The sequence below is a fragment of the Somniosus microcephalus genome, chromosome 2 (genome assembly GCF_052327205.1).
Source record: "Somniosus microcephalus isolate GS21.2 chromosome 2, FLI_Smic_1.0, whole genome shotgun sequence".
Lineage (NCBI taxonomy): Eukaryota > Metazoa > Chordata > Chondrichthyes > Squaliformes > Somniosidae > Somniosus > Somniosus microcephalus.
Genome location: NC_140988.1, coordinates 315179214 through 315194322, shown reverse-complemented (window position 1 = coordinate 315194322; position 15109 = coordinate 315179214). Strand labels below are relative to the sequence as shown.

The 15109-nt window shown below is 43.7% G+C and overlaps 1 protein-coding gene across 2 annotated transcripts in view; it reads right to left on the bottom strand.

Annotated features, from left to right (window-relative positions):
* LOC147123527 (interleukin-11 receptor subunit alpha-like) overlaps positions 1 to 14692 on the bottom strand; it is a 144431-nt gene extending 129739 nt beyond the window's left edge. The window contains exon 1 of one of the 2 annotated variants that reach the window (XM_085974129.1): positions 14485 to 14692. The gene's annotated coding sequence lies outside the window, so the exon portion shown is untranslated. The remainder of the gene's footprint in view (positions 1 to 14484) is intronic. The other variant, XM_085974121.1, reaches the window with a different exon arrangement.
* Positions 14693 to 15109: the final 417 nt, after the last annotated feature.

Here is a 15109-nt window from a genome sequence, read left to right as displayed (position 1 = left end):
GTGTTCCTAAATAATTTTAGACAAAAGTTGTACCAAACAATTATACTATGCAATACTGAAAAAATTAAATGCTGTACTTGCATATACCAACCATGATATAAATGATTTACCAACATGTTGTGCCACCAGCTGCTTTTACATTGGCCTTAAGATGCTGCCTGATCTGTTATTCTCGATGCTTGTGTCTCGCACCCTTTCTGCATTCACTAAGACCAACCGTTGGGCAGACCCTGCTCTTTCCATCGATCAGTTTATACTGGGGTTCCCAAGACCCATATGTCACTATAACCAACAGTGTAAGAATCCCTCCAAAGCCAGTCTAAAAGCAGCAACAGATAGCCACGGTTAGGTGTAGATTCACACCTACAATTTCCTGATCTCACATGTATAATGTTCCACATTTGCAAAAGATCAATGATTGTTCTCAAAGTATCACAAAAAGTGTACTTATGGCAATCAATATGAAGCATCAAGTGAGGGTAAACTTGCTAAACCAAAAAGAACAGATTTTTGTGATGACGCTGGAATGGGGGAGGGAGAAAGGAATGCAAGAAGGTTGCAGCAGATTCCAGACTTGTTAAAAAGACCAGACTAACCAAGGAGTTTAAGAGTCTTAAATAAGACAGGTGCCCCGCACGCGGGATGGTCCGGTGACTCAGTGAAAAGAACATAAAAGTTCAAAGGACATAACGGCTTATAAAACGTAACATGAAGTATGCAGAAAAACTGTATGGCATGGTTACACTGCAGACACTGGTGTGAGATCATTACCTGCAAAGGAATGCAGAGCCATATTATGAATGCCGAGTTATACTGCTGGCTCTGTACTGCTCTTTGATCAATTAAATGGAGCTCTGTGCGCTCATATAAGCATATAGGCACAAAGCTCCATTCACCACCACACAAATGGCCTTTAACTTTTTAATGCAAGTAAAGACTGAGGAGAAATTGTTGTTGAGATAGTTGGCTCTTTGCTAACCCTAAACAGTTTAAACATTAAGTCTAAAAAATTCTAGGGGCGCCGACAAGTCACTTGGGAGCGTTTCAACGTTTATTTCACACGAGTTGCAGTTCCACTGAACCAGATACAAAGCCAAAGTGCATGAGGCCCCCTTTTCACTAGTGACTCGAGGCCTACGTTCTCAGGAGTTCTTCTCTGTAGGAGAATGGGTGGGGGGAAAAAATATTCACTTCTGTAGATAGAATTCTCAAAAAAAGTCATTGAAAATTACAATCAACTAACAAGGACATTGAAGACTGCAACTGGATGCGAGAATGTTGGCTCTGGTTGAACATATTAAATATTTGGTTTTTTCCAAAGAAATTTTAAGAAAACAACGAAGGGTGTTGGTACAGATGATATTTGCCTCATCCAAATCACAATCAAAATGAAACAGATATGATGCACATAAACTGAATTTCACAGCTGTGTGAAAAGGCATTTTTATTCATCATTATTGCCAAAATACAATGCAGTACAAATGACAACTTAACTTTCAGTTACAACTTTTGCACCATCACACACGAAAATAACAGCAATGAAACTGATATGAATAATTATACCCCATCATATGCGAAGCATTCTTGGAAACTGATGCTTGATTTTTATCCTGCTCGATTTTTATCCTTCTCAAGGAAATTCATGTCAATATCCCAGCTAACACCAAAACTATTTCAGTAACTGCTGTAACAAAAGCACGTTCGCTGGTTTTCTGTAAAACAGCCAACAAAATGGCTGTGTACATGAAGAATTGTGACAGAATCAAATTCACTTAACTGACCAATTGGTTTCAAACTTCAAATGATTTCAGTAACAAAATATTTTTTGTGATGTGATAAAAAGATTGGTTACAAAAAATATTGTTGTGAAGGTTTTTCCTCATGGTGTGTCACACTGACCAGCATTCATCAGAACTCAAACGTTTTCCCCAATAAAAAGAGGTAAACAGAATTTAAAAAGTGATCCTCCCATTATGGTCAACTGGCTCAGAAGGGTGTACATAGATTCTTCCTTTAAACAAAATCCACAAAAATGAAATATTTTGTTGGTCCTTTTATTTTCTATCCAACTCAACTAAAGTTTACAAAGTTTGGGGTTGGGAGGTTAAAGAGGAAGCTGGGTGACAGTTGCCTTATGTCTAAACTGAAAATGAACTCGCCAATGAAATGCAAAATCAATAAATAATTTACCAGAGGCACAGAAGGACAGATGATGAGGGAAATGGAAGTGTCAGTGATACCAATAGGAAACGAAAGGTTAGGAGATACTCAAAGGATTGGGTTGTTCGATCAAGATTCCCCCCATCCGCTGCTTGTTTCTTGACAATTTGTCAAGCTACAAGGAAAGAGAAAAGACTCGCGCATGTAAAGAACATGCAATGTAATTTCAATGAAATTGCTTTGCTATTTTATTGGAGGTGCCAACAATTTATGTTAAGCAGATTAACAGCAAGATTACAATTGGATAAAATAATTTTGTATTAAGGTTTTGTATGCTAATTACTTGCACTACATAATTTCAGTCCTAAGGCTGCAGTACTCCAGAAGTGAAAGTGTCACCAAAACAAAACAAAGGCTAAAGAAGCCTACATAGAAACATAGAAGATAGAAGCAGGAGTAGGCCATTCAACCCCTCGAGCCTGTTCCACCATTTAATGAGATCATGGCTGATCATCCAAATTCAGTATCCTGTCCCTGCTTTCTCCCCATAACCAGTGATCCATTTAGCCTTAAGAAATATATCTAACTCCTTCTTGAATATATTTAATGAATTGGCCTCAACTGCCTTCTGTGGTAGAGAATTCCACAGGTTCACCACTCTCTGGGTGAAGAAATTCCTCAGTCCTAAATGGCTTACCCCTTATCCTTAGACTGTGACCCCTGGTTCTGGACTCCCTGCCATCGGGAACATCCTTCCTGCATCTAGTCTGTCTAGTCCTGTTAGAATTTTATAAGTTTCGATGAGATCCCCTCTCATTCTTCTAAGCTCCAGTGAGTATAAGCCCAATCGACACAATATCTCCTCATACGTCATTCCTGCCATCCCAGGTATCAGCCTGGTGAATCTTCGCTGTACTCCTTCCATGGCAAGAACGTCCTTCCTCAGGTAAGGCGACCAAAACTGCACACAATACTCAAGGTGCGGTCTCACCAAGGCCCTGTACAGCTGTAGCAAGACATCCTTGTTCCTGTACTCGAACACTCTTGCTACGAAGGCCAACATACCATTTGCCTTCTTAACCGCCTGCTGCACCTGCATGCTTACCTTCAGCGACTGGTGCACACCACCACCCAGGTCTCTTTGCACTTCCCCTTCTCCCAATCTATTGCCATTCAAATAATAATCTGCCTTCCTGTTTTTGCCACCAAAGTGGATAACCTCACATTTATCCACATTATACTGCATTTGCCATGTTTCTGCCCAATCACCCAATCTGTCCAAATCGTACTGAGTTTCTCGACATCCTCCTCACAGCTTACCCTCCCACCCAGCTTTGTGTCGTCTGCAAATTTGGAGATATTACATCCAATTCCCTCGTCCAGATCATTAATATATATTGTGAACAGCTGGGGTCCTAGGACCGATCCTTGCGGTACCCCACTAGTCACTGCCTGCCACTCGGAAAAAGACCCGTTTATTCCAACTCTCTGCCTTCTGTCCGCCAACCAGTTCTCTATCCAAGTCAATACCTTGCCCCCAATCCCATGTGCCTTAATTTTGCATGCTAATCTCTTATGTGGGACCTTATCAAAAGCCTTCTGAAAGTCCAAATACACCACATCCACTGGTTCTCCCTTATCTATTTTACCAGTTACATCCTCAAAAAATTCCAGTAGATTAGTCAAGCATGATGTACCTTTTGTAAATCCATGTTGACTTTGTCCGATCCTGTCACTGCTTACCAAGTGCTCTGCTATTACATCTTTTATAATAGATTCTAGCATTTTCCCTGTTGTATCCATGTGTTAATAGAGACACGGAATGCAGGAGTTGGTTTAACAGGTGTTTACTGAACAAAGTCTGGAGGTGAACTAAAAGATACAAGACGCTATACAGGCTTATATACCCGAGTGGTCACTACCGGTATTACAGTACACAGGGGCTCTTAAAAAAGGTACATACACTACAATTCTTCCCCTTTTAGATAATTAGTACTTAACATTTTAAGTAATCATTAATTAACATGTTTACAAGAACAATAATCTACACATTTGCTGCAGTTAATCAATTATAAAAGTCAGTCTCTCTGGAGTCTTCCTGACTCGGTCCGGATAACGTCTCGGTGGTGTAGTAGGTTCTTTTGGCAAGGTTGATTCGGCTTGAATGCCAGTGTCGGGTTCATCTGGTTCCAGTATCACCGGATCGGAAGTAGATACTATGGGTACCTCTGCTTCATCATTAGGCGTATAGAGTTGTGGTGTAGGTTGTTCCTTTTTGGATGAGTCTATGATCTGGTCAGCATGGCGCCTTATTATGCTTTCACCAATGTCCACGTTATACATCAGCGGTCCTAGTCGTGTGCAAATAGTTCCAGGCTGCCATTTCTCGGTACGGTAGTCCCGGGCCAAAACTTGTTGACCTATCTGGAAGGTTCTAGTTGGCCTTTCATTCATGCCTTGAAATTGCCGGTTCTCTACGTCCCTTCTGATGTTTGGCTTGATCAAATCCAGCCGGCATCTTAGACTTCTATTGAAAAACATCATGGCGGGAGTTTGGTTTGTAACCACGTGTTGCATTCCTGTACGCAAACAAGAAGTTATCTACCTTATGTTGTAGATTTATGTCTTCATTACTCATGGCCTTTATGGCCTTCTTGAAGGTCTGGACAAACGTTTCAGCTAATCCATTGGTGGCGGGATGGTATGGGGCGGACGTGTAGTGCTTAACCCCATTGTTTTTTAAGAACTTCCTGAATTCTTCGGACACAAATTGCGGTCCATTATCAGAACAGATCTGTTCAGGCAGCCCATTCCTGGCAAATATGGTCCTTAATACTGTGATGGTTTTTTCCGTGGTGGTGGTGGTGGACATCTTTATTACCACCGGCCACTTGGAGTGTGCATCAACCGCGATTAAGAACATTGAGTCCATAAATGGGCCAGCAAAGTCGATGTGTACCCTTTGCCATGGAGATGAGGGCCACTCCCATGGATGTAGAGGGGCTTGTGGTGGGGCGTTTTGGACCTTCTGGCATCCTAGACAGCTCTTGGTAATTTCTTCGATGTCTCCATCGATACCTGGCCACCTCACAAACGCTCTGGCTAGGTTCTTCATTTTCACTCCACCCAGATGCCCCTCGTGAAGCTCCTTTAGCACTTTATCCTGGAGTTTGGGTGGAATCACCACTCTGGATCCACACATCAAGGTTCCTCGGCACACTGACAGCTGTTCTCTTCTTTGCGAGAATGCTGGCAACAGTGGTTCGCCATGTGCTGGCCATCCCTTCACCGTTAAATCGTAGACTCGAGAGAGAGTTGGGTCATTTCTCGTTTCTTTTTCAATGGTAGAATTTGTTACGGGTAGACATTCCACTATGGTTGAGTGGAACATCTCCACTGGGTCCACTGTAGGTGCCTCTTCCACCGTTGGCAACGGTAGGCGCGATAAACCATCAGCATTCCCATGCTGTTTTGATCCTTTGTATTCTATGTCATATCAGTGTGCCCCTAGGAAAAGGGACCACCTCTGTAGCCTTTGTGCTGTCATAATGGGAACACCCTTTTTAGGGTTGAATATGGAGACGAGGGGTTGATGGTCAGTCAACAAGGTAAATTTTTGTCCGTGTAGGTAATGGTTGAATTTCTTCACTCCCCATACCAGGCTGAGTGCTTCCCTGTCGATCTGGGCATAGTTACGCTCAGCTGAGTTCAATGAGCGTGACGCAAAAGCTATCGGCCGCTCCGAGCCATCAGGGAATCTATGCGATAATACTGCTCCTATGCCGTAAGGGGATGCATCGCACGCCAGTCTGATTGGCAGTGATGGGTTGTAATGAGCCAACACTTCCTTGGACGTGATCAAGCCTTTGCATTTATGGAAGGCATGTTTACAGTCTTCGCTCCATTTCCAAATTACTCCCATTTGTAGCAGTGCGTTAAGAGGGTGCAGAACAGTTGACAAGTTCGGTAAAAATTTATGATAGTAATTTATCAATCCCAGGAACGACCTTAATTGTGAGACATTTTCAGGTGCTGGGGCTTTTATGACCGCTTCAATTTTTTTCAGGTGACTTATGCAACCCTTCTTCGTTAATTATATGGCCACCATATGATATTTGTTTCTGGAAAAATTCGCACTTGGGGCGATTTGCTCGTAGGCCCCGTTCTCTCAGCCTAGTGAGCACCTGCTACAAATTGGCAAGGTGCTCGTTGTCGTTTTCTCCTGTTACAAGGATGTCGTCTAGGTAGCATTGAGTCCCCGGAATCCCTTGCAGGACTTGCTCCATAGCTCTTTGCCAGATAGCTGGAGCTGATGCTACTCCGAAAACCAGTCGATTGTACTGGTACAGGCCTTTGTGTGTGTTTATCGTGAGATACTTTTTAAGAGGCCTCCTCAACCTCCATCTGTAGATATGCCTGTGCCAAGTCAATTTTGGTGAAACGTTTCCCTCCGGATAGTGAGGCGAAAATATCTTCTATCCTCAGAAGAGGATACTGTACCGTGTGAAGGACCGGGTTTACAGTCACCTTGAAGTCCCCACAGATGCGAATTTTTCTCGGTTCTTCAGATTTATCATTATTCAACGTTTTCTTCATGACCGGGACGATGGGTGTTGCCCACTCGCTCCAATCTACCTTGGATAACACGCCTGCTTTTTCCAAATTCTCCAGCTCTGCCTCGACGGCTGGACGAATTGCGTATGGCACCGGCCTGGCCTTAAAAAACTTGGGAATTGCCGCATCTTCCACTTTTATTGAGGCGGTGACGCCTTTCAAGGTTCCTAGTTCCTGTTGAAACACTTCTTTGGCGTTGGCCAAGATGTCTTTTAATCGTTCAGGTATGACGTCATCTTTTTTTTCTTACTGGTCACCGTCAGTGCCTGAATGGAGTGCCAGTCTAAACGTATCTTCCTGATCCATTCACGTCCCAACAGCGGTGGACCACCATCTTGCAGAACGTATAAATACAACTTCTGTATTTCCTTGCCATTGTATACAACAGGCACCCTTATTTTCCCTCTGGGGTATACTTTCTGCCCCGTATATGTCTTCAAGATAATGGATGTGTCTTTCAAAAGGTATATGTGGAAATAGCCGCTCGTAATCCTGTCGAGTTATGACAGTCAGAGCTGATCCTGTATCTAGCTCCATTTTAACTGGGGACCCCGCTATCGTGAGGGTAACCCAAATGGTCTGGTAATCTTCTTTGCCAATTAAATTATGTAATTTGAGATAGCTTAGTCTCTTGTTTCCGGAGTTGCTATCGCTCTTCTGGTCTTCGGAGCAACTGTCCGTCATCATTTGTACCTTTCTGTACTTTTCCTTATTGATTTTTTTTCTGTCAGTGGATTTTGTGTTTCCAGATCGGCATACACGTGCAATGTATCCCATTTTTCCGCATTGCCTGCATGCTTTGTCCTTGAACCAGCAGTCCCTCTGGTCAAGGGTGGATCTGCCGCAGCGATAACATCTCTCGAAACCCCGTGTCATTTCATGGGTACCGAAGTCCTGTGGCTTTTGCTGTATCTCTGCAGCTCCTCTTGCTGCTGCTTCGTATGATACAGCCACACTGAAAGCCTTGTCCAGTGTCAAATCTTTCTCAGAAAGTAGCCTTTTCTGTGTTCCTTCACTTAGGAGACCGCAGATGAATTTGTCTCGTAGAGAATCTGCCAGTCCTGCCCCGAATTGGCAGTGCTTTGACAGCTTTCTTAATTCGGTGAGGTAATCAGCGTTACTTTCATTCTTGTGCTGATTCCTCCTGAAGAATTTGAATCGTTCTGCTATCAGCAGCGGTGTTGGGTTTAAGTGCTCCTGTAGGGTATCAACAATCTCCTTAAAATTCTTGTCCATCGGTTTGGCTGGAGTGATTAAGTTTCGTAACAGCCCGTATGTCCTTGCGCCCATCAGATTTAGAAGTACTGATGCCTTATCATCCTCTACTTCATTCGCTGTGCAATATACCTCCACTCTTTCCACATATGTGGTCCAATCCTCTATATCACTATTGAAAGCAGTAATATTGCCAGTCTTAGGCATCCTGAAAATCAAAAATGGCGCCTCCCGCGCTTTCCTTTCTTCCCTGCCGAGAAAAAATGGCACCTCCCGCGCTTTCCCACCGCTGCTGCTGCTGACAACGCTGTTCTCCGCGGTTTTTATTTACACAGATATTTTTAATAGTTGGAGACTCGTTTCCACCAGACTCTGGGACTTTTCCCTCCCTCTGCTTGGTCCGAACGCCGACCTGCTTTGCAGCGCCGGCCGTCTCCCGAGTGCTACACCCTCCGTCTCTGTTTGCCTCCGCCTTCCGACTCGCTGCTCGGCCCCGCTGCAGAGCCACCCGATCGAGCCCCAGCCCGCTGCCCAGGAAGGATTAGTGCAGTAACTGCCACCAGCCCGGCTAGCTGGTGAAACCACAGGTTTTTTTTTTTTCCTCTTTTTTTCTTCGACCTTGAGGTGCCACCGAATTGCAGGTAAGTCCGTTTCCAATTCGTCGCCACTGTTGTATCCGTGTGTTAATAGAGACACGGAATGCAGGAGTTGGTTTACAGGTGTTTACTGAACGAAGTCTGGAGGTGAACTAAAAGATACAAGATGCTATACAGGCTTATATACCCGAGTGGTCACTACCGGTATTACAGTACACAGGGGCTCTTAAAGGTACATACACTACATTCCCCACTACCGATGTCAGGCTTACCGGTCTATAATTCCCCGCTTTTTCTCTACCACCTTTTTTGAATAGTGGGGTAACATTCCCTACCCTCCAATCCATGGGTACTGTTCCAGAGTCTATCGAGTTCTGGAAGATGACCAGCAATGCATCTACTATTTCTAGGGCCACATACATCATTCCTGCCATCCCAGGTATCAGTCTGTTGACTCTTTGCTGTACTCCATGGCAAAAACATTCTTCCTCAGATAAGGTGACCAAAACTGCACACAATATTTAAGGTGTGATCTCACCAAGGCCCTGTACAACTGCAGCAAGACATCCTTGCTCCTGCTCTCGAATCCTCTCGCTATGAAGGCCAACATACCATTTGCCTTCTTAACCGCCTGCTGCACCTGCATGCTTACCTTCAGCGACTGGTGCACAAGGACACACAGATCTCATTGCACTTCCCCTTTTCCCAATCTATTGCCGTTCAGATAGTAATCTGTCTTTCTGCTTTTGCCAAAGTGGATAACCTCGCATTTATCCACATTATACTGCATCTGCCCAATCACCCAACCTGTCCAAATCATACTGGAAACAACAACAGAAAATGCTGGAAAAACTCAGCAGTCCAGGCAACATCTGTGGAGAGAAAACAGAGTCAACGTTTCAGGTCAAACCCTTTGTCAAGAACCAAAACGTTGACTCTATTTTCTCTCCACAGATATTGCCTGGACTGCTGAGTTTTTCCAGCATTTTCTGTTATTTCGGATTTCCAGCATTTGCAGTATTTTGCTCACATCATACTGGAGTTTCTCGGCATCCTCCTCACAGCACACACGCCCACCCAGCTTTGTGTCATCTGCAAATTTGGAGATATTACATCTAGTTCCCTCGTCTAGATCATTAATATATATTGTGAATAGCTGGGGTCCCCACTAGTCACTGCCTGCCACTCGGAAAAAGACCCATTTATTCCAACTCTTTGCTTCCTGTCTGCCAACTAGTTCTCTATCCAAGTCAGTACCTTATCCCCAATCCCATGTACTTTAACTTTGCACGCTAACCTCTTACGCGGGACCTTATCGAAAGCCTTCTGAAAGTCCAAATACACCACATCCACTGGTTCTCCCTTATCTATTCTACCAGTTACATCCTCAAAAAATTCCAGTAGATTAGTCAAGCATGGTTTCCCTTTTGTAAATCCATGTTGACTTTGTCCGATCCTGTCACTGTTTTCCAAGTGCTCTGCTATTACATCTTTTATAATGGACTCTAGCATTTTCCCCACTACCGATGTCAGGCTTACCGGTCTGTAATTCCCTGTTTTCTCTCTACCACCTTTTTTAAATAGTGGGGTTACATTAGCTACCCTCCCATCCATGGGAACTGTTCCAGAGTCTATAGAATTTTGGAAGATGACCAGCAATGCATCTACTAATTCTAGGGCAACTTCCTTAAGTACCCTAGGATGTAGATCATTAGGCCCTGGGGATTTATCGGCATTCAATCCCATTAATTTCCCTAACAATATGGATTTCATTCAATTCCACCCCCTCATTAGACATTATGTTGCCCGACATCTCTGGGAGGTTATTTGTGTCCTCCTTTGTGAAGACAGAACAAAAGTATGCATTTAATTGGTCAGCCATTTCTTTGTTCCCCATTATAAATTTCCCTGATTCTGACTGCAAGGAACCTATGCTTGACTTCACCAATCTTTTTTCTCTACACATATCTATAGAAGCTTTTACAGTCAGTTTTTATGTTCCCTGCAAGCTTACTCTCATTCTATTTCCCCCCTCTTAATTAATCCCTTTGTCCTCCTTTGCTGAATCCTAAACTGCTCCCAATCCTCAGGTTTACCGCTTTTTCTGGCCAAGTTATATGTCCTCTCCTTGGATCTTATGTTATCCCTAATTTCCCCTGTTAGCCACAGTTGAGTCACCTTTTTTGTTTTATTTTTATGCCAAACAGAGATGAACAAATTCTGTAGTTCATCCATGCGATCTTTAAATGTTTGCCATTGCCTATCCACTGTCAACCCTTTAAGTAACGCTCCCCAATCCATCCTAGCCAACTCGCGCCTCATACCATCGTAGTTTCCTTAATTTAAATTCAGGACCCTAGTCTGAGTCAACTACTTCACTCTCCATCTTAATGAAGAATTCTATCATATTATGATCGCTCCTTCCCAAGGGGCCTCGCACAACAAGATTGCTAATTAATCCTTTCTCATTACATAATATCCAGTCTAAGATGGCCTGATCTCTAGTTGGCTCCTTGACATATTGGTCCAGGAAACCATCCCGTATACAATCTAGGAATTCCTCCTCCACAATATTGTTACTAATTTTGTTAGCCTAATCTATATGTAGATTAACGACACCCATGATAACTGCTGTGCCCTTATTGCACGCGTCTCTAATTTCCTGTTTAATGCCATCCCCAACCTCAGCATTACTGTTTGGGGGTCTGTATACAACTCCCACTAATGTTTTCTGCCCCTTGGTATTTCTCAGCTCTTCCATACAGCTTCCCCATCATCAGAGCTAATATCCTTCCTTACTATTGTGTTAATCTCCTCTTTAACCAGCAATGCTACCCCACCTCCTTTTCCTTTTTGCCTATCCTTCCTGAATATTGAATTGTTGAATGTTGAATTCCCAGCCTTGGTCACCCTGGAGCCATATCTCTGTAATCCCAATTATATCATATCAATTACATCTATTTGTGCAGCTAATTCATCCACCTTATTACGAATGCTCCTCGCATTAAGACACAAAGCTTTTAGGCTTTTTTTTTTTTAAAAACACTTTTAGAATTATTATTTACTGTAGCCCTGTTTGATTTACACCCTTGATTTCTCTGCCTTCCACTTTTGCTTTTCTCCTTCCTGTCTTTTGTTTCTATCCTTGCTTCCCTTTCCTCTGTCTCCCAGCACAGGTTCCCAAGCCCCTGCCATTTTAGTTTAAACCCTCCCTAACAGCACTTGCAAACACTCCCCCTAGGATATCGGTCACGTTCCTGCCCAGGTGCAAACCGTCCAGTTTCTACTGGTCCCACCTCACCCAGAACCGGTTCCAATGTCCCAGGAATTTGAATCCCTCCCCCTTGCACCATTCCTCTAGCCACGTATTCATCCAAAATATCCTTCTATTTCTACTCTGACTATCACGTGATACTGGTAGCAATCCTGAGATTACTACCTTTGAGGTCCTATTTTTTAAGAAAATAGGACCTCAATTTAAGAAAGCATACTTCCCAGAACTATATTCTCAAAAGAATACTGGGAATATCAAAGCCAGTGTCTTTGGTTCCCACACAAACTCCGTTCCCTTGCAACTGATTCCATCCCTCTCCCTTGCCAGTTTGAGGCTGAACCAGACCACAACTGTCGTGTCCTATTTGACCGAGAGGAGCTTCTGACCCCATATCCACTTCATCAGCAAGACCGCCTACTTCCATCTCAGAATATCGCCCAGCTCCGCTTCTGCTCATCTGCTGCTGAAATCCTCATTCATGCCTTTGTTACCTCTGAGCTCGATTATTCCAATGCTCTCCTGGCCAGCCTCACCTTGCGCTCTCCGTAAATTTCAGCTCATCTTAAACTCTGCTGCCCGTATCCTAACTTGCATCAAGTCCCGTTCATCCATCACCCCTGTGCTTGCTGACCTACATTGATTCCCAGTCCTGCAACGCCTCAATATTAAAAATCTCATCCTTGTTTTCAAATCCCTGCATGGCCTCATCCCTCTCCATCTCTGTAACCTTCTCCAGCCTTACAACCCTCCTAATCTCTGCATTGCTCCAATTCTGGCCTTTTGCGCACCCACGATTTTCATCGCTCAACCATTGGTGGCTGTGCCTTGAGCTGCCATGGCCCTAAGCTCTGGAATTCCCTCCCTAAACCTCTCCACCTTTAAGAGGATCCTTGTTTTACTACGTTAAAAGCACTATATAAATACAAGTTGTTGTTGTTAAAACCTACCTCTTTGACCAAGCTTTTGGTCACTTGTTGAGGCCACATCTTGAGTATTGTGTGCAGTTTTGGTCGCCTTATCTGAGGAAGGATGTTCTTGCCATGGAAGGAGTGCAGCGAAGATTCACCAGGCTGATACCTGGGATGGCAGGAAAGACTGAGGAGAGATTGGGTCGATTGGGCTTGTACTCGCTGGAGTTTAGAAGAATGAGTGGGGATCTCATCAAAACTTATAAAATTCTAACAGGACTGGAGAGACTAGATGCTGGAAGGATGTTCCTGATGGTCAGGGAGTCCAGAACCAGGGGTCACAGTCCAAGGATAAGGGGTAAGCCATTTAGGACAGAGATGAGGAGGAATTTCTTCACCCAGAGAGTGGTGAACCTGTGGAATTCTCTGCCAAAGAAGGCAGTAGAGGCCAATTCATTAACTATATTCAAGAAAGAGTTGGATATATTTCTTAAGGCTAAAGGGATCAAGGGATATGGGGAAGGCAGGGACAGGGTACTGAATTTGGATGATCAGCCATGATCTCATTGAATGGCGGAGCAGGCTTGAGGGGCCAAATGGCCTACTCCTGCTCCTATCTTCTATGTTTCTATGTCACCTTTGCCAATATCTCCTTATGTGACTGTCAAATTTTGTCTGAAAACGCTCCTGTGAAGCACCTTGGGACGTTTTACTACGTTAAAGGCGCTGTATAAATGCAAGTTTTTGTTATTGTCTATCAAGATATTCAAGCTTTCATAGTGGTTTCAGGAACAAGCAATCTGCTATATTTCTATAATTCAAGGACTGAACCAAGGGCTCAAAAATGACTGCAAAAAATTGCAAACCTAAAACAGACTTTTACTGCAAAATCTTCTTGACACAAACACTAAACACCACTGGAAGAACATTTTTAAGCAAAATGACAAACATTCATCGCAAAAGTTAAGGCACACAGTAATTGCAGGGCAGTAATTGGTTAGCGAGCGAGGAAATAAAAAAACTTTGAACTCTAGCGTTAACGGAAAGTTATAATTATCTTAAACAATTATGCAGATGGTAACTGTAGTAAATGATGGACTACAAACGGAGTAAACACTAAAGAATTCATGCCCAAAATAATATGCTTCGACCGCATTTTACCTCAAAGGCAAAGTACAGATTTTCGAAAAATGTGCAAAACAGACATAAAACTACGGTCCTGCAAATAAGGAGTTGGAAAAACACTACTGAAAAGGCAAACGCTTATCACGTTGTTATTAAGGAAAAAAACACATCACGGTGCAATAATGCTCGTAATTTCTTGAATAGTACAACGGGGAGGAAGCGAGCAATTATTTCGTGGGTAAAAGAGTTAACGCTGCGTGGATCCGAGAAATACCAGGTAAAGTTTTTGATTTAGGGCAGATTTTAGTATATTCAAAAAAAAGTTAAATAATTGGATTCATGTTACTGTTCGACTGCAACACTCTCGGGGCGATTGGAAACTTTACATTGTAAGTTTAGGAAAGAAACGCCCCGTAGTGTGTGCTTTGACAAGCAGTCTACACAGAGGGCATAACCGAACCAAACAAACCTTACCCCCATATGCGGGAGAAAAATCTCTCCCTGAAACTTTTATTGCAGCGCCACAATAGACACAAAAAGTTTATTTAATCCATCTTACCCCCAATAGACATATGTATACTGTCCCGGTTACCTTGTGTGCTGTTGGTGGGTCACCCAGCGGGTTTGGCCATGTCTCCCTCACGCACCCCGCTGCTTTGGGAGCGGACTCAGACAAGCCGGGCGCTGCCCCGTCCCCAGCCCAGCCTGTCCTATCAATCAGTCGCGCAGCTCTCGGGCCGGCGAGAGGCGAAAACCTCACAAACACCGGATGCACCGCCCCTCACTCCCACACCACCATTGGCCGCTCCTCCTGTCCATCCCTGCTGTCCGCCTGGTGGGGGGGATAGAAGAGTCGCGGTGAGGGCAAGCCGCCGGTGCATTCCACCCATGCAAATGGTTCGCAACTGTAGTGCACATCTGTAGATGTCTCGAGCCAGATGTGTTCATTCAAACAGGCAAAAACATACGCTCCCATCTTTTTGAAGAAGATTTTTTGTTGTTTTCCTCCGGGCAATTATATAAGAATCATTGCTGCAGAACAACAACAGCTTGCATGTATATAGCACTTTTTAAAGTAGTAAGACGCCCTAAGGCGCTTCACAGAAGAATAATCAGACACCAAGCCAAGGAAGGAGATAGGAGGATAGCAAAATACTGCAGATGTTGGAAATCCGAAATAACAACAGAAAATGCTGGAAAAACTCAGCAGGTCAGGC